This window comes from Acipenser ruthenus, chromosome 4, assembly GCF_902713425.1.
Source record: "Acipenser ruthenus chromosome 4, fAciRut3.2 maternal haplotype, whole genome shotgun sequence".
Taxonomy (NCBI): Eukaryota; Metazoa; Chordata; class Actinopteri; order Acipenseriformes; family Acipenseridae; genus Acipenser; species Acipenser ruthenus.
Window position 1 is genome coordinate 73,271,725 of NC_081192.1, and position 27,319 is coordinate 73,299,043.

General features: G+C 39.2%; 1 protein-coding gene across 1 annotated transcript in view; it reads left to right on the forward strand.

Moving 5' to 3' along the window:
- Positions 1–4,423: 4,423 nt before the first annotated feature.
- The window catches only part of LOC117400266 (sterol regulatory element-binding protein cleavage-activating protein-like), a 59,391-nt gene continuing 36,495 nt past the window's right edge, over positions 4,424–27,319 (forward strand). Inside the window, exon 1 of the mRNA XM_033999931.3 lies at positions 4,424–4,598. The gene's annotated coding sequence lies outside the window, so the exon portion shown is untranslated. The remainder of the gene's footprint in view (positions 4,599–27,319) is intronic.

The window sequence follows — 27,319 nt, forward strand, 5'->3', positions numbered from 1 at the left end:
CACCATCTTTAATCAGCTCCGCTCTTAATTAGCATACTATAGTGCACGCTTTATCTGATAAGACGAGCCATGAGGAAATTACGCCATACAGGGCCCATAACCTATAAAGCAAGGCACTGAGATAGAGGAAGTGTGGGGAAGTTTTCATTGTGAAACCGAAAAGAAGTCAGAAATGTCAGAATCTGGCAAGCTGGATGTCCTCTTTGCTCATATAAAGATAGTATTGTGTTTGTGCTCAATCTGTATCTTGTGAGGATTTCTTCCTCTGACATACCTAGAAAGGTTTGCCTTCCCACAGAAAGGATCTCACTCTTATTCGGGCTATGAGCCTTTATTCTTCCTCTTGCCACCATGATCTGAAAAAAAAAACGTGCTGAAAGGCAGCTTTTTATAAGAAGGATCTTGGCTCATAACACTTGCTCTCCATCAGTGGTACTAAGCATCAGTGATACTCCATCAGTGGTACTCTTCCATGAAGAAGGCACACCTTAAAGCATAAGAGCCTTTAATGAATGAGACCCTTAAGAGAGTGCTGTATTCCAGTGGAATGCTCAAGTGGTGCAGAATGCAGTCTTTTCCCAGAAGGGTGCACCACTCACTTTGCAGCCCTGAAATCTAAAGCAGTAGTACTGATATCTCACCAGTAGAGAGTAGTAAAGACAATTTTCTAGGCAGGGGTGCATTCAACACACAACTGTATGATTTTTGACATAATGTACTGTATGTGTGATTTGGACAAAAAAAGAGATCCAGCATTTTTGTATTTTTTTCATCATTAAACACAATAATATCAAGTTTTTATTAAAACGTTTTGGCAATACTATTAAATCAAACCTTTTATAGAAAATGTTTCAATAAACATGTACTAAATAACATTAAATGCATATATACTATTAGAAACATAAGATACACAAGAGGAAAGCTGTTTATAAGCACATAACACACACACATTATATATATATATATATATGTATATATATCTCCAAAGTATCCAGTGGCAGAAGGCACAGGTGTCGTTGTCCATCAAATTAACAGTACGAAGGTCACTCTTGAAATCAGGACTTAAAGGATGTGTTGCAGTAAGAATACCTCTGCTACAAAAGGAGAACAAGACTAAAAGGCTAAAATATGCACAGGAACACAGACATTTGACTATGGAACAATGGTCAAAGGTGCTTTGGAATGTTGATGGATGGACAACGACACCTGTGCCTTCTGCCAGTTCTGTTGTCAATTCAACCCTTGTCTTCTTTTTATTGTTTAAGGATATTAACTTCAAGTATTGCTCATCCTTGTTAGGCAAGTTTTTGGGTCTTCCAGACCTGGGTTTGTCAATTACAGATGATGTTTCTCTGTACTTGTTGATTATGCTTCGGATACCACACCTTGAAAATCAAGTGAAAACTGGAAGAAAGTGGGCAGCAAATAAAGCTGTGGAGGATGCAAAGGCTGCCCTTCGAATTGGTGACATCATGGGGCAAGCATGGAAGAGGGGGTCTTGGTCTCAGTTCAGCTCCTCCTACATGGCACAAGGCAGCCCCAACTCAACGGAAACTGGTGGTCAACAAGGTGCAAAAGCAGGAGGAGAGGATGAGGTGCATAAAGGCCATTTCCCAGGCCAAGCAGGGAGAATGGATGAGATGGGAGTGTGTGGAACAACGCAAGATTAGCTGGCAAGACCTATGGTCAATGGAACAGAGCAGGATCAGTTTTCTCATCAGGTCAACATATGATGTTCTCCCATCACCACAGAACCTAAACCTCTGGGTAGGAGAGGATCCCTCATGTCCTTTGTGTTCATCACCTGGAACATTAAGGCACATTTTGACAGGATGTAAGGTGGCTCTTAGCCAAGGACGGTTTACTTGGCGCCATGACCAGGTGCTACAATGTTTGGCCTTAGCATTGGAAGACAAGCGTAACATGACCAATAAGTTGCCACGTGTGCCATCAAAACATTACACACAAAAGACAACATTCCTCTGCCCAGGAGAGCAACCACCAAGAAAAGGTATTAAAACCAATCCTTGCCCAGGACAACGGGAAGCTGCTAGAGACTGGAAAATGCTGGCAGATGTTGGTCAACGGCTTATTTTTCCACCTGAGATTGCCACCACTAACCTTCGACCAGATATTGTCTTGTGATCTGGATCAGCACGCCTTGTTCACCTGGTAGAGTTAACAGTGCCATGGGCTATGCTGTAGATGAGGCTTATGAGAGGAAGAAACTGCGGTATGCTCAACTAGCCACTGAAGCGGAACAGCAAGGATGGAGAGTTCGGGTTTACCCAGTGGAGGTGGGTTGTCGAGGATTTGTGGCACACGCTACAACCCGGTTTCTCAGAGACGTCGGATTCAGTGGCCAAGAGTTGCGTCGCACAGTGAAGAACTTATCTGAAGCAGCAGAGAGGAGCAGCAACTGGCTGTGGTTGAGATGGAAAGATTCTGTCTGGGGATCTCAAGCACAACAGAAAGAAAGAAACGCTGATGTACAGGTAAGTAAGCTGGGCTCAGTTGAATGGGGGACGGAGGGGGGTGATTCTGGGACGCCAGAATCACCGTCGAGCCCTCTTGAGGTGTCGTGGGCAAGTCGACGAAACACCGAGGATGGAAGGTGCCCACTTGAAGACCCCAGAGATGTACCCTTCTTAGCTCAATCCAGACGGATTGCGCTGGGGAGACCGCACTGTGGTTGATCCCCGGAGCCAGCATCGCAGCCGTTGTGTGTGCTGATGCGCTAGGGAGGCAATAAGCTGATCCCTGGAGCCAGCATTACACTTCAGCCATCAACACCAGACAGAAGGATATCTACATCATCATATGGAAGGAAGCGCAAATGGATGGAGACACAGATGGATCACATTAGTTTACTGTAAAGCTACATCTTAGTTGGTGCTTATCTTGGCGAGAGCCGAGTTCAAATCAGCATGTAGTTTTAACATCTACTCTCGTGTAATGGAAATCAATGTTTTTCCTTCTTTATGTAAGTCAAGGTTGCATAATATATAATAATAGAAAGACATGGAGGCTTAGAGTAAATTGTTGATGCTCATAATGCATCAGAGTAGAAAAATGCAACATGTCTAAGACTTTTGCACAGCAGTGTGTGTGTGTGTGTGTGTGTGTATATATATATATGTATGTATGTATTGAAGCAGATTTAAATTCAGTGTTCTTTGCAGTATTTTATTTTAAATACCGCTTAATCTCTTTAAAATAACTAGATACTTTACAAGTAAAGTTGTGGGGCTTGCTTTAGCTCTTTAAAAGTATTTTTGTGGTAGTGGAAAAGTTTAAAAAGTTTTACTTTTTAAAGCAAAGCAGTTATATACAGTCAAAGTTAAATTTAGTAAAGCAGTTGGTCTGATTACTTTGATAGACTACTATATCAACCTTATTACTTTGGACTGTGGGGCAGTTAGATCACGCATTTCATAAGACATGTACCGTTTGAGTGGGAGAAGATATTTTTTAACTGATTTCAGATTTGAATAGCAGAGAAGTAGAGGAAGATTTCATACACTCTAACTTTTTGTCTAATGTTGGGAAAGTGGTCAAAGTAGCTGATTTGTGTCAAAAGTCAAATTGTTTACTAATTGTCTCATGTTTAGAATGTGCTATAATTTGAAATGTCTCAAAGTTCTATGACAGTTAATTCAACAGTGGGAAGTAGCCTACTGAAAGACGCTGATGCGGTTACTAAAACAGCTGCACCTCTTGATTGGTAGACGCCGTTCCAATTTTGAATAGCTGAGAAGTAGAGGAAGATTTCATTTCCTTTAAGTATTTGTCTAACTTGTTGGGAACGTGGTCAAAACGGCAGTTATTTCTAAAAATTCACAGAAAACGTACTTGGTGCGGTTACTAAAACAGTTGTACCCCTTGATTGGTAAAAGTTATTTCTGTTTTGATTTCAATAGCAGAGATGTAGAGGAAGAAGTCATACCCTCTAACTTTCTGTCTAGCTTGTTGGGAAAGTGGTCAAAGTAGCTGATTTGTGTCAAAAGTTACATCGTTTACAGTAAATAGAATGTTGGAAGTCTGGGAGTTTTTAAACAATGGGGAGCTTTAGAATGTTGAAAAAAGTCCCATTAAAGGAATGAAGATAGACAAAAAAGGACAAAAGCTTAATAGTTTAAAAAGTATAACATATATCAAAATGTTGAATACAAGCACACTATTCCAGACCGGTCTACACGTTTTAAAGTTTGACCGGTGTTTCTAGCTTAAACGGTGTAAGAGGAGTAGCGTACCAAAGAATAATAATAAGAAGTATGTCAAATATTTAAAGTGGGGACTCTTGCTTCACAAGCCACACTAATTATTATATTGAGATTTTCCTTGCATACTTGTTCTACTAAGAGCGTTAGTACCTCGGCGTTGCCGCTAGAGGGACCCAGCGCCCTGTCTCTCTCAGACTGGAAGGCGGGTGAGAGGTTGGAGTTCAGGGGTCGCGGCTTGGGATTTCACGTTGCTGTCAGTGACAGGATCCCTCATGCTCTATAACTAGCGAAGCGTCAGACTACAAAACACAAGAAAAAAAGACCGATCTGAGGCCGAGCAAAGCGTCAAGAGACAAAGAGAAGAGCAGCCCTGAGGTAAGCGCCGGATCAGAAGTTGTTGTCTGGGGGTTTATCACAGTGTGGTGGGCGATATATCCCGGTTTTGCGCTCCGGGGCCCGGATCTGCCCCCAGACTCCCTGTGCAGGACTCGTATGATTTTGAGCCGGGGACACTACCGGCTATTATTATTATACGATATCATGAGATGACAGCAATAGTTTTAATCGAGGCGATTAGAACATGAACCAGAGTGAATAACGCATTATTATTAGTCGAGGTGATTCTGGTGAATCGGATAGAACTGTGGGAAACCTGCTTCCGAGTTCGTGCTGATGTAATAACAAACGCGCCCCTTTTGTTTATTTTGGTTGGCTTACACAGCACTCAGCAACGACCATCATTTCTTTGAATGGGATCAAATTAATAGATGGTAGATCAGATTATTATTATTTTTTAAATCAGTACTGGTTTCTGAATAAGCCTATGCTTTTAATGTAATTATTGGCTACTGGTAAATTACTACCAGTACTAGTAATTCATGTACAGTTTCTGTAAAGCAGTCATTGTCAGTGACTCTGGCTCAGCCATAGGTGGACATACAAGTATAGCTACTTTTTAATGTAATATTGTAATATAGTAACAACAAGTCCGCCGAAACGGAAGGTAATACCAGTATGTTACAGTCCAGTCCTTGCTTAGTTTGATTGCACATTGATTGTTTTACTACACTGGCTGCTACTAGACTTCGTAATTAAACTGTACTGTTCTAGCTGGTCTGTACATAGTTGCCGGACAGCTAGTAGGAGGCTTGTAGCATTCTGTGGCCAGCGGTCCGGACCACTCGAACAGAACTATGGTGCTGTGCCTCTTGTGTACAAAGAGGTGGTCCGGACCACTGAGGCTGCCACTGTTATATTCTGATTTGACAGTTTTATCGTGAATTTTGCTTTAAGCTAATTATTTTATTGTACTAATACTTAATTTACAGTAATAAAGGTCAGTATTTATTTCTAATAATAATGTGCTTCTGACCTGTGATGATGGTCCGGATCACACCTTCTCCGGAACAGGTCAGTTAGGTTGTCAGTCATTCGTCAAAAGGGGGGGGGGGGGGGGACGACTGATGAAATGATTACAGCTGTACGGTTTTGCAGAAAATATAATCAATATTTTAAGATTAAAAAAATTGTTGATGTGGGTGAAAGATTGATATGAAAATAGGACACTGAAATCCCTAATACGCAATTTTTATTTATTTATTTATTTTTTAAATAAGAAAACTTCTAGAACGGAATGGAAGCATCGAGGCAGAACCCTGCTTTAGTCTACTAATTTGCACTGTCTAGTTAATTTCATGAACTGCACCTGTTACTAAATTATGAAATAGGTCATAAGGCAATGCCCAAATCATGTTCTGTGTCAGAAGTGGCCCAGGGAGAACAGCAAGTATTTAAACAGCAAGCATTTGCTGTGTGTATTTTACCCTAGAAAATGATAACAAGAAAATAAAATTGTCATGATACATTTTCTTGAAACCAGCATACACAGAAACATCTTGTAGTAAATGAGACTGGGATTGTTCAACACAGGCAAGCCGTCACTGTGGACTAAAAAGAAAATTAATAATACTTGTCCTTTCCGTGTATCTTGTTTTCTGTTGATGTGAAAATAGCAATATTTCATGCTCACCATATTGGTTTAAAAGCAGGTGACAAAATACTTTGAAAATGTCATCAATAACAAAATTGAAGTTAACTGTAGCTACAAGTGAAAACTATGTGAGCTACAAATATAGCTCATTGTTTACTGTGGGCTTTTTTATTTTGCTTCTTTTATTTCTTAAAAGCAAAGCACCTTTAACTTTTAATTTGTCAGTCATAATATTATAAAGACATTATGTAAGACATAATAATACACACACACACACATACACACATATATTACAGCACCTCACTGCTCCTTCTTGCACACTGAACTCTTGTTTTGTCAGCCATCCTGCACCAGGCCAGTTGTACTAACTAACAAAAAATGGGATCGGATCTGGGCTCACTGGAACCGGATCATGAGAAGGTGTTGTACTATGTGGATCTGGATGAGGCTCCACTGATCCGTAATCTTGATCCGATACTGGAGGTCACCCGCCGTAACTAGGGAAACTGAACAATGAGAAGCGAACATGTGGTGGGTAGTTTAATGAACCCGGCTGTCAAATTTGTATACAGCCCAAGATCACAGTAATGTTATGAAGAAATGGTTGTGCATCAATATCATTTCACAAGTGAAAAGCTGACCCACAATGTACACCCATATAGCTTCACTTACTCAAAAACAGGTACAAGAGAAGCCCGATGGGCCAGGTGGAAGGCTCTCACGGGCCAGACTTGGCCTGCGGGCTGCCATTTGAAGAATACTGCTCTACTTGCTACCTGATTCATTTCTCTCACGTGGAAATTCACTGGGAAACAGAGGCAGATAAACCAGGAATGATCACTGTACTGTATTTGTTTAGCTACAGTGCTGTATGTCTTGGGTGTATCCATTTCAGTTCAACTCCAAATTAGGCATTTCACATTCTTGTGTTGCTTTAAACATCCACGTGTATCCCTTTGATGCACATAATTAGGCATTAATAGATGTACGTGTTTTGCCTACTCTGGTTGGTTAAAACAAAAAACATTTTTGGGTGGTTACACTTTTCTAAGAAAAATCAGAAGCAGAGGTCCGGTTGATAAATGTTAGGACTAAATGCCTTTATCAAAAGCAACAGTGTAATTTACCAGTTCATTGTTTTCATCTGCAGTGTGAAAACCAACCCCTGGATTACTAAAGTAACATGTGCTGCAGTGTTGATGATGCTGGGATATTTTTAGCCAAAGTATCAGCGGATTAGCAATGATGAAAGTGCTGTTCACGTCTAACAGCATGGTACAGTAATTGTAACACTCAAAGGCATTGTCTTCTTGACTTTCTTCTATGTTGTTATATGTACAATACCTACTTGCTGTGTTTGTGGTACTGTAAATCCCTACACAGACAGAAAGGAAGGGAAGTTCTGTAGCACATGGCACAGTGTTTGGCTGTCTGTTTTGCTAGCCTGCTGGAGAATGAAAGCTGTCTCTCACTCACTCACCCATATCGCTCTTTCTCTCCTCCCTCTCTGTCCTCTCTGTCCCTGACTCACTCACTCACTCACTCTCAAATGCTACATGCTTGTCGTCGGCTATTGCATAGGCCTACATTTGGGGATTGCAACAGGGTGTGCCGTCACTGACTGTTGATGTTGTATTGCGAGGCGGACACTTTGGTTTACTTCTCTTTGCAGTCTGTTTGGTGGTGATCTACTAGAAGAGGTAAAGGCTATTTATTGTTGCTTACTGCAGTGGTAGTGTTTATGAGCATAGTGATATATAGACTGAGGTGGAGTGGTTCTAAGCACCCTGTGTGATCATTCAGGTATGGGGATAGTAACTTCAGATTTTGGTTTGGTTTCTCTTACGTTACCTAATGCATTTCACAATCTGTAGAGAAATGCTGTCTTGGAACCTGCACAGTAAACTTAATGGGCTATTGTGATATTGTCACAAATGTGTTTAGTCTTGATTTATTATTTTTAACTGAACAATTGTTATAAACAATTGTATAAATCGGCAAAACATTGGTCTTCTGAAACCAAGTGCCACATAATTACATGAGCTCAGCTCCCCCACCCCTCTACTGTACGAGACAACAGTGTTGTGGCTATATTTTAAAAAGTGGTAAGATATTCTGACCCATGTATTATTCTCTGTTTACTACTGATTAGATACTTTGGTAAGATTTTCTTAACTGATAGTCTGCATTCTTTTTGTGAGCAGGCAGCATTGTTCTCAGTACATCCTGGTTTAAGACCACTATCCAGGATCCCTGCCTAGGGAAACTCGCAGTAATAAAATCGTACAAGAATAAGAGGAAATTTGAATCCGTTTTTAGTAGTAAAACCTTGTTTCAGATACTATTGTGCCAGGCAGAAATACGCACACACACACAGAATTGCCCTGGTAGTGCATGGGCTTGTTTGTGGGATTCAGTACGAGATTAGAAACCCAGGGTATAACATAAGACTCCCACTACATACAGTAGCAGTTTGAGCCATTTCAGCTTTCAGTGTGAGCCTTAATCAGAAACACCTTACACCGCGTGTACAGGTAAATTGCAATTAAGACTCACAGGATGTCATAAAGGATTTCTAGAGAATCTACTGTACAGTACAAGGATTGAATGTGGTCTTTTATCCTTGAACTGAAGCCAATTTCACCATCAAACAGTAACTTTCCATGCTGTTACAGTATATGCAGCAGTGGTTCACAGACATTCAGTTGTACATTTGTTCTCGTGCCTGGCATTGGGGCTCTTGTACTGTACTGTGCTGCATGCGCTAGGGTTGCAGCAATACAAGATTTTACACATCACGATATAAGCTGAAGACAAAATGGCGATATCAAGATAATAATCATCTGTAATCTAGAACAGATATATTTTTTTTCTTTTTGATAATTTAAGAAAGGAACATTTAATGTCAACAATAACATTATAGAACAGCGTTTCAAGGAAATATATATCATATTTTATTTATTTAGTTATTTATTTCTCTCTGAATTGTATTCTTGTAAACTTCCAAAAGTCATACAATAGTATACATTTCCATTCTGGGCAATAGCCAATTCCGTTTTTAAAAAAATGACACCATTTGGCTCCTTGCTGGCATTAAAATAAGCAGGAAAACCTAATTCTATTACAACAGTTTAGAAAATAAATGTCCAGCACTGTTGTGAGATAAAGGTGTTTTGAAAATACCTGGTTAACTTGTTGCTGTCATTACAATAACAATAAATAATATGAAACCGTTTAGTAACAGTCCAGCAATGTCATGTGAGAGTAATCCTATGTACAGGACTCCACAAATGAAGTTTAGCGTTTTACTGCCATTGCAATAACCAGGATTAAATATGAAACACTTTGATAAACAAAGGTTCTCTGCTGTGTATCACCCGATTTATTTAAATAGCGCCCCTTTTAATGTAAACGCATAATTTATCCTCCCAATTGTTTCTTTGCTGATTCTGCATTATTTGCAAAATTTAACAGGAGGTGTGTCTCCAGACAGAATGCCCTTAGGAAACAAACGGTGTGTAGTGTAGTGACTATATCCTTTACACAGTAAAGTGATCAATTTCCTTTAAGGAATGTATAGCTAGGAAAATAGCTTTGAGCTTGTTTCTTCATCATCAGATAATATAATTTAATGAAGAAACGGTCGTGGTTTAACATTGCTAATTCTAGCTTTATTAAAGGCAGGTAGAGTGGAAACAAATAAACTAAACAATAATTAAATACGCAATTAATTTAGCTTACTTCGGGAAAGCTCTGCCTTGAGCGCAGTACCTTGGGTCTAATTTTTTCAGCGTAGAAGAATGCAGTGCTTTGCATTTGTTGCGGTCTTTTGCTTTCTTGTTCTCTATGTGTTTATGACTGGCATTATGATATATAATGGCATTGACTTGTACATGAGCAATCGAATGACAACAGCATTTGCAGAATTGTATCCTACTATCCTCTTAGATTATCAGAAAATGTTTGAGCTCTGTCTTTTGCTGAAACATTGCAATTTTTTTTCTGTTGGTGCAGCCGCCATGTTGAGTTTCAGCAGACACGTGAGTGAAGTCACATGATGAATGAACTCAACTTGGCTGGGCGTAGTGCAAAACAAAAACAAAGCAGAAAACTGGAGTTATGAGGTGAAAAAGACAACACCGTTGCCTAATTCCATTCCCAGTGCCTAATTCCGTGATTCCTTCCACTATCAATGAAAATCAGTAGCCCTAGATTCACGTTACAAAACTCTGTGCTTATTTTCAATACAAGGCATACCAAATATGCTTACATTTTTAATTTTTATTTTCACAGAAAATATGTCATTAAAAATAATTAGCCTAGAGTTTTCAGGGGTGTAATCAAACTTCTCACTACACAGGTAAATGCTCTTTCTTACATGTAGGCTGCTAGCATGTTTTAAAATTCTAAGCTTAACTTAATGTGTGTCGTTTATTTTGTATTTTTGTGTAACGCAGGACTACCCAGTGACGAGGCTTAAATGCGTGCAACATACGCTTCACCCCTCGTTTTTCAACACCTTTGACTGGCACCATGTCTGCTGCAAGCCAGTATCCAGCAGCTTTGTGAAGCTTCGTAGTCTCAGCACTACTGATAACGTACACTTTTTGCACACCAAAAGCGGTTGTGATTTCAGACTGATTTACTTTGGCAGTGGCACTGATATGTGGCTTGGATTGAAATTGCTGTTTCTTAGCTTCAGCTTGAAGTTGGGGGTGCCGATCACACAGATGACTAAATAAATGATAGGTGTTGCCACCAGGATCTGACACAAGCTTTTTACATTACACTCTTTTTACAGCAAATCTTTGGATTTTTCTCTTGTTGGTCGGTTTCAGGGATTCCAAAATAGCCCCAAGTGACAGACTGTAACCTTAGCAAGCGCAAACTCTTCCAGTTTGTGACCACTCATTCATGTTGTTTATTTTGACTGTTCATGTTTTACCTTTCCCAGGAATTGTGAAGTGGTCCACCAGGAACCAGGACTGAGAGTAAAAACATGATACTATAGCACTCTGTGCCAGAGTTTACTGCTTGCTTTGCATGAGCCTGTGACTGAGTTATGTCACTGATGGCCTTGTTGATACTGACTGCCTGATTAGAGAACATGGCAGACTGCTTCCTGCAACAATCCTAGCTCAACTCTGTTTAGAGCCTTGAGTGCTGCTGTGAATCTGAACGCTGGTGTTGTCACAGGCTGGCTGGCTGGCAGGCTGTGCGCTCCTGTGTGGGGTTTGTGATGACGGGAACATTTGTATTGCAGGAACTGACAAAGAGCCTTCCCACCAGTGCTGCTCTACTTTTTATTTATTATATGTACAATTTTATATAGAAACCATATGAAGCTAGCACTTCACAGCCCAGAGCTCTCCAAAATGTTTTCCCTTTGAAGGGTCAGGACTCTCAACTTAAAGAAACTGAAGGTCTCAATAAACTACAAAGTCTTAATGTTATGGCACACCATTTTCTTTTTTCTTCTTAATTTATTAAAGTTTTGACAACTTTTTTTAACAATAAGAAACAAACACTAAAAGCCACAAACAAAACAGTTGTTTTCTGTCTATATGAACAAAGAACAAAAAGGCAATAGAATCTACAAAAGCAAAATTCCATAAAGATCAAAGGACAACCAGCCATTCTACTCAACCAGACATCCCCCCTGCTGTCAATGTTAAAGGAGACCAAATGATCTAGAACCTTAAAGCTTTTAAATATTTAGGAACGTTTGTTGAAAATGATCAAACAAAGTTATTTTTGTTCTTTTCCTTAATATGGCTTAATGTGTTCCAAACGTGAATGTCTTTAACAGCTAGCAGTACCCGGAATAAGACAGGGTTTTCAAAATAAGCCAGCGACCGGCTCGATCCACCATCTAAATCGTTATTTGCGCTGGCTACTTTTATTTAAAAAAAATATATACAGTGCCTATAGAAAGTCTACACCCCCTTAAACTTTTTTCACATTTTGTTGTGTCAGTGCCTCAGAGTTTCATGCACCATACTCCACACTGTTAAGGGGAAAAAAAGTTTTTATTGAGAAAAAAATTAAATATTAAAAATGCAAAACTGAAAGTTCATAATTGGATAAGTCTCCACCCCCCCTGAGTTAATACTCAGGGTGGTTTTTTTGCATACATCAAACAGGATTCAAGGTGGGCTTTCTTGAGTAATGGCTTCCTTCTTGCCACCCTACCATACAGGCCAGATTTGTGGAGTGCTTGGGAGAATGTTGTCACATGCACATAAAAGCCTGTAGCTCTTGCAAAAGTTGCCATTGGCCTCTTGGTAGCCTCTCTGATCAGTCTCCTTGCTCGGTCATCCAGTTTGGAGGGACGGTCGGATGTAGGCAGGGTCTTGGTGGTGCCATACACCTTCCACTTCTTAATAATCGTCTTGTCCGTGCTCCAAGGGATATTCAAGGCCTTTGATATTTTTTTATACCCGTCCCCTGATCTGTGCCTTTGTCCCTGAGTTCTTTTGAAAGCACCTTGGTGCTCATGGTAAAGTCTTTGCTTTGAAATGCACTACCCAGCAGAGGGAACCTACAGGAAGTGCTGAATTTATCCTGAAATCATGTGAATCACTACAATTTAACACAGGTGGAGGCCACTTAACTTGGTGTGTGATTTTGAAGGCGATTGGTTACACCTGAGCTAATTTAGGATTATCCAACCAAGCTATTTCAGTTTTTATTTTTAATTAATTTTCTACAAATTTCTAGAATATTTTTTTCACTTGGAAGTTATGGGGTAGGATGTGTAGATAAATGGAAAAAAAAAAACAACACGATTTTAATGCATTTTAATTCCAGGCTATAAGGCAATAAAAGGTGAACATTTTGAAAGGGGGTGTAGACTTTCTATAGGCACTGTATGAAGATTATTTTTGAGTATTGTCAGTTGTTTGTTGTATTATCGTACTGCTGGCAAAGAAATGGCTTAGTTTAATGGATTTTTTTTCGATGTCATTTTAAGTTTATGGGTCTTGTAATGCCACATAGGGATTAAACGATTTTTCGATAGCTACGAAATGCCATAGGATGTACATGATCTACAATGAAAGCAGGAACAGCTTTGCCCTTACGTACTTACCACCCGGTGGAGTTAAAAGACGTCAGCGGTCAACAAGCAAGGTCACTTTTTTTTTTTTTTCAGTGTGGCGCCTTCTGTCCTCTGTTCCACCCTCAATTATCAGTATAAAATTTCAATACGTTCATTAAAATGTACACATTATAGGCTATTATGCCACCAGAAAAACATGCTACCTCGGGTAAAGTTGATAACGGTATTGAAATGCGTTTCTTAAATTTTATAAATGAAATAATAACAGCAAAAAAAGGAATTAAAAAAAAAAGTAATATGCATAAAGAACATCATGCCCATACTGCTCTATTCCATATTCACAGGTCGTACAAAATAATTTATTTTGCAGACTATTTGAAAAAGAATTGAGAATAGTTAGCAGTATATGTGTGTGCCTTACAGAAAGCAAATACTTTAAATGTATTGAAAGAAATACAGATGCTTCATATTTTGTAATTATGTACTGTTTCTAAATAAATACAATGTGCAAATAAGGCATAAGGAGGAAAAAAGCTTGCAGTCCCATTCTGACAGACTTAAATTAAGGCATTTTTATAACTATTAATGGTTATATAAGGTCAGTTTCATTTCATTTCATTATTTTTCTTCCACCTGTGTGCTAGTAATTTTTTTCATTCTTGCTAGAATTATGCTATTTTTTTTAAAAGTCTGTAGCTTCCTTGTGTTGCAGCAGACCATATAACTTCTTTCATTTCTTTGAGTACTAGTGGGAGGATCTCATCCGGCCCAGGGGATTTCTTTACTCTTAAAATAAACAAATCCCCTGGGGTGGATGAGATCCTCCCAATAGTACTCAAAGAAATGAAAGAAGTTATTTACAAACTGCTAGCCAAGATCATGCAGCAGTCTCTTGACACAGGGGTTGTACCGACAGACTGGAAAATTGCAAACGTAATACCGATCCACAAAAAGAGAGACAAAACTGAACCAGGTAACTACAGACCAATAAGCCTGACTTCTATTATACGTAAACTTATGGAAACTATAATAAGATCCAAAATGGAAAATTACCTATATGGTAACAATATCCTGGTTTTAGGAAAGGGAGATCGTGTCTAACTGACCTGCTTGATTTTTTCGAGGATGCAACATCAACAATGGATAATTGCAAAGCATACAACATGGTTTATTTAGATTTCCAGAAAGCTTTTGACAAAGTCCCGCATAAAAGATTAATACTCAAACTGAACACAGTAGGGATTCAAGGAAATGCATGCACATGGATTAGGGAGTGGTTAACATGTAGAGAACAGAAAGTACTGATTAGAGGAGAAACCTCAAAATGGAGCGAGGTAACCAGTGGTGTACCACAGGGATCAGAATTAGGTCCTCTGCTATTCCTAATCTACATTAATGATTTAGATTCTGGTATAGTAAGCAAACTTGTTAAATTTGCAGACGACACAAAAATAGGAGGAGTGGCAAACACTGTTGCAGCAGCAAAGGTCATTCCAAATAATCTAGACAGCATTCAGAATTGGGCAGACACATGGCAAATGACATTTAATAGAGAAAAGTGTAAAGTATTGCACGCAGGCAATAAAAATGTGCATTATAAATATCATATGGGAGATACTGAAATTGAAGAAGGAATCTATGAAAAAGACCTAGGAGTTTATGTTGACTCAGAAATGTCTTCATCTAGACAATGTGGGGAAGCTATAAAAAAGGCCAACAAGATGCTCAGATATATTCTGAAAAGTGTTGAATTTAAATCAAGGAAAATAATGTTAAAACTTTACAATGCATTAGTTTTTACAATGCAAGACCTCACCTAGAATATTGTGTTCAGTTCTGGTCACCTCGTTACAAAAAGGATATTGCTGCTGTAGAAAGAGTGCAAAGAAGAGTAACCAGAATTATCCCGGGTTTAAAAGGCATGTTGTATGCAGACAGGCTAAAAGAATTGAATCCATTCAGTCATGAAAAAAGAAGACTACGCAGTGATCTGATTCAAGCATTCAAAATCCTAAAAGGTATAGACAATGTCGACCCAGGGGACTTTTTTTGACCTGGAAAAAAAAACAAGGACCAGGGGTCACAAATGGAGATTAGATAAAGGGGCATTCAGAACAGAAAATAGGAGGCACTTTTTTACACAGAGAATTGTGAGGGTCTGGAACCAACTCCCCAGTAATGTTGTTGAAGCTGATACCCTGGGATCCTTCAAGAAGCTGCTTGATGAGATTCTGGGATCAATAAGCTACTAACAACGAAACAAGCAAGATGGGCTGAATGGCCTCCTCGTTTGTAAACTTTCTTATGTTTTTATGTTCTTATATCCCACAGAGAAAAAAAAAGACATAACTTGTTATTTTTTTCATTGTATTCAGTTAAAGTAACTGAAAAATAACTGCTACTATCGTGATAATCGGTGTATCGTGAAAGAGTGGGTTCACAACCGTTCGTATCGTGGAAATGTACTATTGTTTTATGTCTAGTGCCACATACTATAGATAAGAGAAATTATGAACGATCCATTCAGCCCTTCAATGCTAGTCTGGTGCCTTTGTTCAATTTTGTTAAGTTGGGTCTTAAAGGATCCCAATGATTCAACATCAACAACATGGCTAGGAAACCCATTCCACAGCCTGACCGCTCACTTCATTTCCAGCTGTGTTCTCTGGTCCTGTTTTCTGTGCTTCGAGTGAAGAGTGTTTTATTCACCTAGTTTGCAAATAGGTGCACAATTCATTAAAATACAGTACAGTAATGTGTCTGAAATCTGTTTCTTATACAGTACGCTGTACCATAAAAAAAGCTTCTTTAAAAAAAAAAAAAAAAAATACAGGTAGATTGAAAAATCCAGCCTGTCACGCAGTACTACTTGGTTTCATTGCAAAATCAGATTAGAAAAGTCAACATTTCTTGCAATTTATTTGTAGCTAAAATATAACCTTTTGAACTAACTAATCCTTGAAGAATACAATCCCGTTTGACACATATATGTATTTTTATAGTATAAATAGGGAAAACGTGTGTAGGACTATCATGGAGGACTTATAGTAAGATATAATTTACCTTAAAATGACTTGAACTTCCTGTCGATCAATGGAATGCTAGGAAGAAATATGTAAAACTAAGTAGTTTAGTACCTGCTTTCCACACACTGACAGTGATCAGTATGGAATGAAACATAGTGAGTGAGGTGGTTTTTTTTTTTTTTTTTCAACAAACAGAAAAAAAAAGGTTTTACTGCGTTGAAAACCCATTAGCGAATTAATTTACAGATTTATGAACCTCTTACGAGCCATAGAGATGTAAAAGGGAAAAAGTCTACAATGTATAATGTGTTTAAATATATTGTATCTATTATATAATTAAATGTATTAAGAGTTATTTGAGACGGAAGTAAAATAAAATAACTAATAATAATTAATAAATAGATGGGTTGCTGGGGTAATCAAGACACAAAAGTGGAGCATGTCGCTGTTGAGCTGGGAGATAAGATTTGTATTTTGCTTTTGTTTACTATTAAAACATAATCTTAGGTAAAGGCATACATCATCATCATCATCATCATCATCGTCATCATCATCGTCGTATGCACAAGGCTCTTGGATCTCCATTTTAAACAAAAGAACAATTTGTTTACAAGGCCCCCACATGTGTTCTTGGCTTCAAAGGAAAATAAAAACCAGACTCTACAAATTAAAAACCTGTTTTACTGGTTTTCATTGAGAAGAAACAGTACCTTGATTTAACTTCCAGCTGTGAGCGCAAGACAATTTATTGTTCTGAGTAAAGAATGGATGAAATGGTATGATTGGATTTCAACAGATGTGTGTATTGGAAGCCTCAATGAAAAGTTAATCTTTCTTTTCTAATTCTTTCTTTTCATTGATCAAGGACAGAAATAGATTCAGTGTGACTGGAGAATTTGGGATTGTCCTGCCTCTTTTCCATGGATATTTAAACTGAAACACGGGACATTTCGACACACGCTACGAAAAAACCACCTTCGACCCTCCAGTGTGTCATCTAACTAACGTCTCATCTCAAAACAACGCAGCCTGCACATTACAGACTCCTGCCTTCATCCTGCTGTACACTATTACAAGCTAACAAGATAGCCAGGAAAAACGTTTCTTTGATTTCAACCTTCTTTGAGGAGTCGCCATCTTTCTTTCTTTTCAGCAACAAGGAATCATCCACAGAGACCACATGCACCTTTGGAGTTCTTTATCCTTTGTGCTGAGACTCTGTTTACCTGTTCCAAGACTTTGTTTCAACTCTCCACTAAAACAAATGTTTGGTAAATACAGGGTTAGAAAGTAACGCTCGCCCATTCGCCTGATAAGGTCTATTGTCAGCGTTTAGCTCTAGAGCAAGACAGACAGGGCCATACTGACGATTACACCCCAATTTTGTTACGTACAGCTGTTGCTTTCAGTGAGCACAGTCGTATGTATTTCACTTGGTCGACCGTTCTGTTGTATCCAGCAGATGCCATTTTTTCCACCACTCTTTTGAAGAGGTCGTTTCGGCGTTTTCGACCGTCAAGGTGATTTATAATTTTTAATTTGTCGAGACATTTTATTAAAAAAACAGTTTTCTTGTCACTCCAGTAGTAAGCTGCTTCCTTCTGACGAGACATCATGCTGAACCCAAACATACACAACCACTCAGACGCAGGACTGCTCTCTGATTTTTAGTACACATGCGCACTGCCGAAATAATATTGTAATCCGATCACCGCGTTTACAAGGCAGCGAGATCGGATTTGAAAAGGATTAATAATATTGTAATCCGATCACCTCGTTTACAAGGCAGCGAGATCGGATTTGAAAAAGATTAATAATAATGTAATCCGATCACCGCGTTTACAAGGCAGCGAGATCGGATTTGAAAAAGATTAATAATATTGTAATCCGATCACCGCGTTTACAAGGCAGCGAGATGGGATTTGAAAAGGATTCATAATATTGTAATCCGATCACCGCGTTTACAAGGCAGCGAGATGGGATTTGAAAAGGATTCATAATATTGTAATCCGATCACCGCGTTTACAAGGCAGCGAGATGGGATTTGAAAAGGATTCATAATATTGTAATCCGATCACCGCGTTTACAAGGCAGCGAGATGGGATTTGAAAAGGATTAATAATATTGTAATCCGATCACCGCGTTTACAAGGCAGCGAGATGGGATTTGAAAAGGATTCATAATATTGTAATCCGATCACCGCGTTTACAAGGCAGCGAGATGGGATTTGAAAAGGATTCATAATATTGTAATCCGATCACCGCGTTTACAAGGCAGCGAGATCGGATTTGAAAAGGATTCATAATATTGTAATCCGATCACCGCGTTTACAAGGCAGCGAGATGGGATTTGAAAAGGATTCATAATATTGTAATCCGATCACCGCGTTTACAAGGCAGCGAGATGGGATTTGAAAAGGATTCATAATATTGTAATCCGATCACCGCGTTTACAAGGCAGCGAGATGGGATTTGAAAAGGATTCATAATATTGTAATCCGATCACCGCGTTTACAAGGCAGCGAGATGGGATTTGAAAAGGATTCATAATATTGTAATCCGATCACCGCGTTTACAAGGCAGCGAGATGGGATTTGAAAAGGATTCATAATATTGTAATCCGATCACCGCGTTTACAAGGCAGCGAGATGGGATTTGAAAAGGATTCATAATATTGTAATCCGATCACCGCGTTTACAAGGCAGCGAGATGGGATTTGAAAAGGATTCATAATATTGTAATCCGATCACCGCGTTTACAAGGCAGCGAGATCGGATTTGAAAAGGATTAATAATATTGTAATCCGATCACCGCGTTTACAAGGCAGCGAGATCGGATTTGAAAAGGATTAATAATATTGTAATCCGATCACCGCGTTTACAAGGCAGCGAGATGGGATTTGAAAAGGATTAATAATATTGTAATCCGATCACCGCGTTTACAAGGCAGCGAGATCGAATTTGAAAAGGATTAATAATATTGTAATCCGATCACCTCGTTTACAAGGCAGCACTATATAGGATACAGTAAACCAGTCAAAAGTGTCTTTTTACATTCACTCTGGTCTGTAATTAAAATGTTTCTGTACCCTTTTTGGGGGAGTGAAAAAGAGCACACTGTACGCTTGCTGTAATTTATGATCATTTTGGACAATCCCTTTAATGAATACAACTGAAATGCAATGACGGGCTGATTACGCAAACAGGAGAAGAATGCTTCTTGGAGAGAGCTGTAATTTTGACTTTTCGCTCCTCCAACTTGCTTCACACCGCATTATTCGTCTTCCTCGAGTGAACTGACTGACCCAACGCAATGATGAAATATATTAACCCCGCACCTGGCCCTGCTCGGCTCCAAACCAGATTGAGATGTCTTGTGAGGCCAGAGTTTCACTTTTTGGTTCTCGCGCGGCCCGACAAATAGCCAGTGGAGAACCACCCGAACCTTGGGGGCCTGGCGCCCTCACAGCTTGGATGTGCCAGCGGGAAAGGGCCTAGAGTTTTCATCAGCAAATACAACGGCTTTCAGTTAGAGAGCTACCTTTGGGTGAGATTTTATTTTAGCAGTCATTCATTCAATTATGTAGGATTGTGATTTTTTTTTAGGTTTCTCTGTAAGTTTGCTGTGTCCACTAGTGAGACAACTGTGTGGTGCATTTGAGAGCTCTCCATTTCCCAGGGCTATTGAATGACTTGAGTGCACAAGCTACTGTAACATTCATTATGTATGAGAGACTGGGTTTAAAAAATGTACCCCTTCACAAGATTTTTTTAAATGTGTGTTTTATATATAGTCTTGTATTCTCTGGGACTATGTTATTAAGGTGTGGCCATTGGGTGTACACTAGTTACTGCCCCCAATCGCTGTAAATTATAATTTAGTAATAAAATATGATTGTGTTTTTTTAGGGGTGTGAAGTTTTTGAAAAATATTCTTGTCCAAGGGACAAAATGCTAGAAAAATGTACTTGCCCCCTCCCCGTCGCACAAAACACACACAAAAAAGTAGAATATAATATTGCTTTTATTTGACTTTGAACACAATCCATCAATTAGTGATTTAGTAACTATTTTTGCTTCATGAAATGTAGCGGCAGCATCATCACCGGCACTTGGTTTACACTGCTCTTTTTTCATTTTTTTTTTCTTTATCTTAGATTTTTTTTCCTGAACTCAAAGTTGAAAAGAAGCTTGACACAGTTAAAACTAGTTATTTGCTAATGATCTATTTAAACGTGATCTGTTATACAGCACACTTGGCTCGTGCAGAAAAAATAAATAAATCATGCAGCTGCCTAAGTTTCAGGAATAACGACAAGTTTTGATAAAGGGGACCTGTCTTTCTACAACAGGTTAAACCCTGGGCTTGCTTTTTCCACACCTCTGCCAAAAAATGAGAAAGCCAGATAAAATGCACAGATGACACAATTGTTTGCACAAAGGTACTCTAATTACTCAGACGCAGTTAGTAAATCGACAATATGTAACTTATTAAAAAAAACTGATTTCATAAGATGCAAAACACTGAAACATGGATTGTTTTTCGCTATATTCTCTGTCGGTTGCCAGCTGTAAGATTTATTTATTTATTTATTTATTTATTTATTTATTTTACAATACAAAATGGATGAACCGGATGCGGGTATTAATTATATATTTAAAGCAATGGAAATTAGTCATAATATCTTTGCATTAATTTAAGTATGTTTTGTTACTGTGTGTGACTGAGGGTTTGTGAATTAAAGGGATATGTATATGTGAGTATTAAGGCTGTAAATCTGTTTAAATTAATATACATGTAAAGTGTTTAAATATCTGGTCATTTACCAGTTCATAACATCTCTATTTATGTAGAGTACTCTTGTGACTCTTATTCAAATGTTACTAACTTTATACTGACATATACAGTGGTTTGCAGAAGTATTCACCCCCTACCAATAATGACACATTTTGTTGAATTACAAATAATGTATGCACAGTTTTTCAAACAAACTTTTTTTATTCAAAGCTGCAGTGGTTAAACTGAACACTGTTATATGAGGAGGCGGTTAAATGTCAGCAAAACTAACCCCTTAAGTCAGTACTTGGTAAAAGCACCTTTTGCAGCAATTACTGCTAGGAGTCTTTTTGGGTAGGTCTCTACTAGCTTTGCACAGTAGAATGGTGACATTTTTTTGCCCATTCTTCACGGGAAAATTGCTCCAGTTCTGATAAGTTTATTGGGGATCGTCGATGGACTGCAATCTTCAAGTCAGGACTTTGACTGGGCCACTCAAGAACATTAATTCTCTTCTTGTTCAACCACTCCAGTGTTGCTTTGGCTTTGTGCTTCGGGTCATTGTCCTGCCGAAATGTGAATTTCCTCCCCAGTTTCAGAGTCTTGGCTGACTCAAACAGGTTTTCCTCAAGGATTCGCCTGTACTTTGCACCATCCATTCTCCCCTCTATCCTGACAAGCTTCCCAGTCCCTGCTGATGAGAAGCATCCCCATAACATGATGCTGCCACCACCATGCTTGACAGTTGGGATGGTGTTGACTGGGTGATGTGCAGTGTTGGGCTTGCGCCAGATGTAACGCTTGGAATTTAGACCGAAAAGTTCAATTTTTGTCTCGTCTGACCACAAAACCTTTTTCCACATGTCTTCAGTATCATCTACATGCTTTTTTGCAAAATCCATACATGCTTTAAGATGAGGCTTTTTGAGTAATGGCTTCTTTCTTGCCATCCGTCCATACAGGCCAGCTTTGTGTAGGGACCGGCTTATTGTTGATGTGTAAAAACTGACTCCCATCTCAGACACAGAACTTTGCAGATCTCTCAGGGTCATTGTTGGCTTCAGAGTGACATCCCAAACCAGTTTCCTGCTTGCCTGGCTGCTCAGGGTGACCCGATCTGGGTAGTGTCTGGGTGGTATGATGCATCTTCCACTTCTTAATGATGGACTTCACTGTGCTGAGAGGGATAATCAGCACCTTTGAAATTTTCTTGTACCCTTCTCCTGCTCTGTGCCTCTCTACCACTTTATCCATGACTTGAAAGCTCCTTGGTCTTCATGGTTGCTTTGTTGGATCACTATGTGAGTTGCAGCTTGAAAGTCTTTATATACCTGAGGGAAGTTATCTACAAGTTAAACCACTTTGAGTACACACAGGCTGAAACCATTTCACTAATTTTGTGACCTTTCAAACAAAATTTGCACCTGAGCTGATTTAGGGGTTGAATCCTTATGCAACTGAGATTAATCTGTTTTTCTCTGTAAATCTTACTTATTTATGTTGTATATGCTTTTTTTTGTGTAGATTCTACATGTAAAGTCTCAGGTGCCAACAAAATGTGAAAAATTTGCAGGGGGATTAATACTTCTGCAAACTACTGTATGGTCAGTACTGATATGCACAATATACTTTTTGTTACACCAACTAGTGGTAAAAGTGCTATTTGGAAGTGAAATACATTAGTTGACACAGGTTGTCACAAAACATTATTTTCTAATAATAGAATTACCTTACCTTATTCAGGAATCAACTAATATATAATTTAATCACCTTGTGGATTATTTTTAATCTTTTTTCAATATAGCTGGGCCATTCTAAACGTCATTATCATTCGTTAACCCTTTGCAGTCCATTTGCGCGTGTCAGGCGCGTCAGGTCCAATTTATTTTCACACACGCAGTTAATTTTAGACACGTTGTTTAAAAGTATTTTTTTCCACAGTCAAACTGGTTTAAAAGGCCCTGCATATCAACAAAGCACTCACTAGGCATCTCCAGCCCCGCCCTACTCCTTCGTTCTCTATAGCTTTCACATATGCTAAGAAAACAATAATAATAATAATAATAATAGTCGTACATACCGATCAATCATCTCCTGATCACTCGTTTTATCACCAAACTTCTCAATAATGCGATCCAAGTCATTATTTTATTATTATAACATCTCAAAAAAGCTCTGCAAATGTCCATGATATTCTCTGAGCGCTGATTCAGTAGCAATCAGCTTGTTTCCTAATGGCCACCATTATCTGATGCCAGGGGCAAGTATGACTATTCATGAGATACGCCCTTTTTTTCCGCTTGTCTCTGCTCCTGTCGCTCCCACTCAGCCATTGAATGGTTTTCTCGGCTTTTTCCGGAGAAAAAACGATTAGAAACCCGTTTTTTTGCATCTTTTTGATGATGTCGGACAAGGTCCGACATTGGACCGGATAGGAATAATTGCAATGTTGGACCAGGTCCGACATAGGACCGCAAAGGGTTAAAGTTATTGTACAGAAATAAAAATTCATGTGAAGGCATGTGAATCTATAAATTCAAGCAGTCTTTTATTATGGCTACTCGTCAGTCGAAAAAAAACTTAAAAGACAGCAAATGTCAACTAAATGCGAATCAAATTAAAATGTCCAAACAAATCCAAGCCAGTTCAATGGTAAAATCCACTCCTCGTGCTTTTCTGCAAGAAAACTAGCATGTCTACGTTTTCCGGATCCAAAGAATTTTGTAACAATATTCCCAGCAGTCGAAAAAATCCTCTCTACTAGTATAGAAGTGGCTGGACCAGTTAAGATATTTGCGTGCCAGTTTAGCCAGTCGCTGGTATCTTGTACTGTTCAGTGCCCACCAGTTGAGTGGGTTACTGTGAATATCAGGATTGGCTTCAGTTAAGTACTGTTCAAATTCACGATCGTTCAGACTTGGCAAGGAGGGCGCATTCTGTGTGTTTCTTCCCAATAGAGAGCACAAAGCTGACTTCGGATCCTCACGTCCCCACTTCGCTGCCGGAGTACCTCGAGTTGATGAGGCTTCGATGTCTGTGTTTGATAATACAGTTTCAGATGCCTGTGTTTTTTCACTGCCAATGTTGGTAGGGATAATTACTGTATGCATTACCTCCTTTGCTACATGATAGATTTGCTCTCTCATATCAGCATCAATGAATTGCAGTGATCTTGTAGCAGGGATCTAATACAGCTGAAAGTACAGCAACTGATTGTATGTTTTCTACATTGAATCTGGACCGAATCTCTCCATTAACCACCCTCTTGAATTTTTTTAATTGCGGGGAAGTCGTCATTGGGGGAAAAAAACAAGATGGTTGTCGAGTAATCCCTGCGTAAGAGGGTGTACAATGGTCGCATATTTGTTTGCTGTGCTTTCAGCATACAGAACAGTCGTGGCAAAATACAATGGCTTTAATGCGGTCACAAGAGACTCGGCTATCTGCCAGCTCTCATCTCTCATTTCAAGAGTACGAGCATCAGTGAGTTTAGTGATTCGTCTGACGCTTAAGACAGCACAAATTGGTCATCTCTGTTCCAAGGGACGCTCAAGCATACAATAATCACTGTTCCAACGCGTTTTTACGTGCTGAACGAGCTGGTGTTTTGGAAGGTTAGCAGCACAAAGGAATATCCACTAGAAACTGTCCTCAAGGCATCGGATGATTCTAAAGAGTTAGGGTTGGGGATGGGTTATGGTCAGGGCGGGTTGATGTTGGAGAGGTGCAGAGCTTCGGGAAGTGAAAGGTGGCCCTGGAATCATCTGATTCCCTGAGGATAGTTTCTAGTGGATATTGCTTTGTGCTGTGGAAGGTTCATGATATGCTGCTGTTCTTCCAGAGCATTCCAAGAACAAGTGCTGTGCTTAAAGTGATTCACTAGGTGTCGTCCTGCCCCCAGCGTATGCAATATACTGTCCGATTTCAGGCCGGCATTAACTGAGATCTGTAATCAGTTTGCAGTACACGAGAGATCTTGTACATTGCAACTTTTTTTTACCAAGATCAGCAAGTTTGAAGCATTGTCATGGACAATAGCAACTACTTTGCCTTGTAGACACGATTGTTTCTATGACATTTTGAACTAATCCGACAAGTACGTCCGATGCGCCTCTATTTCGGTTGTTGCCAAGACTGCTGTTTTAAACTCCCAGTCATCAGTTATGTAGTGAACTGTTGGAGAACATGGACTAGTTTGGGTCGCAGTTTGTGAAGCATGCAGACTTACACCCTGTTTCTTTCTAAAAGGTGATTTAACAGGGGAGGTAGAAAGCTGTTGTGTTCTGTCCTGCATGCACGACTGCTGACAACAGAGAGAACCAAAGCAGGAGCCACAACGTCTGGGAATGCACAGTGTTAATGAAATACCGAAGCAAGACCAATCTGTATGCATAGTGGGAGCAGTCATGGTTTGGGCTGAGGATACATTAGGGACCCGGCTGAAACCATAAAATTCATGTAAGAGCAAACAGCTAGAAAGGTTTCAGAGTTCAGAGTTAGGCACATGATACTAGTATTTTAGACACGGCACAATAAGATAGGAGGGGTTAACGGGACGCTGTCCTGAGCTGACTGGAGCACGGAGGAAACAGTGGAGGGGGACACAGAGTTTGAATTTGCTGTATAAATGTATTATGCTGAATGTTGAATGAATTCTTCTTCTGTTCTTGTAAAGAGCGTTCCCTGCAATAAATGAGTGGTTTTGATTTGAAGACAAAGACTATATTCTTATAGCAACCTGAAGAAGGCTTCACGGAAACACTCAGATAACCATTCACAAAGGAAATATTATTTAATTTCAAAAGAAATTTAGAAATCTTACATCATGAACCACAAAGGAAATGTAGGAATCTTGTGCTGTTGGTGTCCAGCAGTCCGTTGCTAATCTTACATGCAGAGCTTAATTCAGTGCCTTCACAGTGTCGTAAAGACGATGTGTTCTACACATCACAGAGGGCCGGGAAGGCAGTTTGTAATCAGGCTCAATAAAAGACAGAAGCTGACTAAATCCTTGTCCTTCCACAGCTCAAACTGGAAACAGTCTGTCGCAATCACCTCTGCTATAGATCACATGTTTTATCTGCTCTTACTGGATCACAAAAGCGATGGCGTGTAAATTGTGTTATCCTAGGCTGACATGCTTGGGCCGAGTCTTCATCTAGCTGGTAGTGAGGATGTTTCAACCGGAGATGATTGAGCATACACCCGTGGAACCTCTGCGATAGCTTAGCAAGTTTGAACAAACAAACTAATTTTACAGTATTGTCCTCAACTTTTTCAAACAGGACTTCTCAACTTTTTGAATGAGACATTGTGTACTTGCTTCTATCTCTACCGACTCGAAGGACGTCTATACTTATTGCACACTGCATTCTTCTCTGACTGGCTAAAGATTAATCACGTGGTGGACTGGAGGAGGGGTAGGACAAGCTTAAGGCGCAGAGGAAGTAAAAATAACAATGGAAATGTTTTGCTTTTTATTTATAGAGGAGGGGAAAAGAGGGGGTATATGTATAATTAAAATGTAAAACAAATTCTGTTTACCATTTTAAACTCTTCCAGCCTTAGTGATTATTGTTTTGGTTTGAAGTTTAGAGGTTTTTCTAGCAACAGAACAAACGTAGTGAGAGAAAATGTCTAAAGTATTACGGTAACCTGTTTTACCTCAGACAAATCCTGGGCATTGGGTGATAGGAATTTCACAGCCCTGATTTATAAGGAATACTGTACACCTGGCTGAATCCCAAAATATTCTAAAACAAGTAAAACCGATTGTTTTACCTGTGTGGGCATGCACTTTTTAAAGTAATTAAGTGCAGTGTTTGCAAATAAAACATTCTAAAGTTACTGTGATAGGGTAGCGTTGCAGGCCCAGATGGTATCATGAGGGACAGAGACTCAGAAACAAGGAAGCTGCAGTTTAAGCACGGCTGTGCATTTTAATAAACAAAGTGCAAACAAAAAAGCACATGGGCCAAAACAAAGGTTTACACAAAAACAAAACTGTTCAGGCTGGGTAGAGCCTTCACTGAACTTTTATCAAACCAAAAATAGACACGCAGAAACAAACTGTTAACTCACCAACTCTCTCCACCAAACAAAGGATTTTTCTTGCTTTTTTATACCATGTGGCTGGAGCCTAATTATCATCAATTATTCAACTAGCTCCAGCCACATTCTCACATGTATTTTGGCAGGGATAGGAAATTAACCCCATCCCTGCCAACCACCACCAAAACACAATA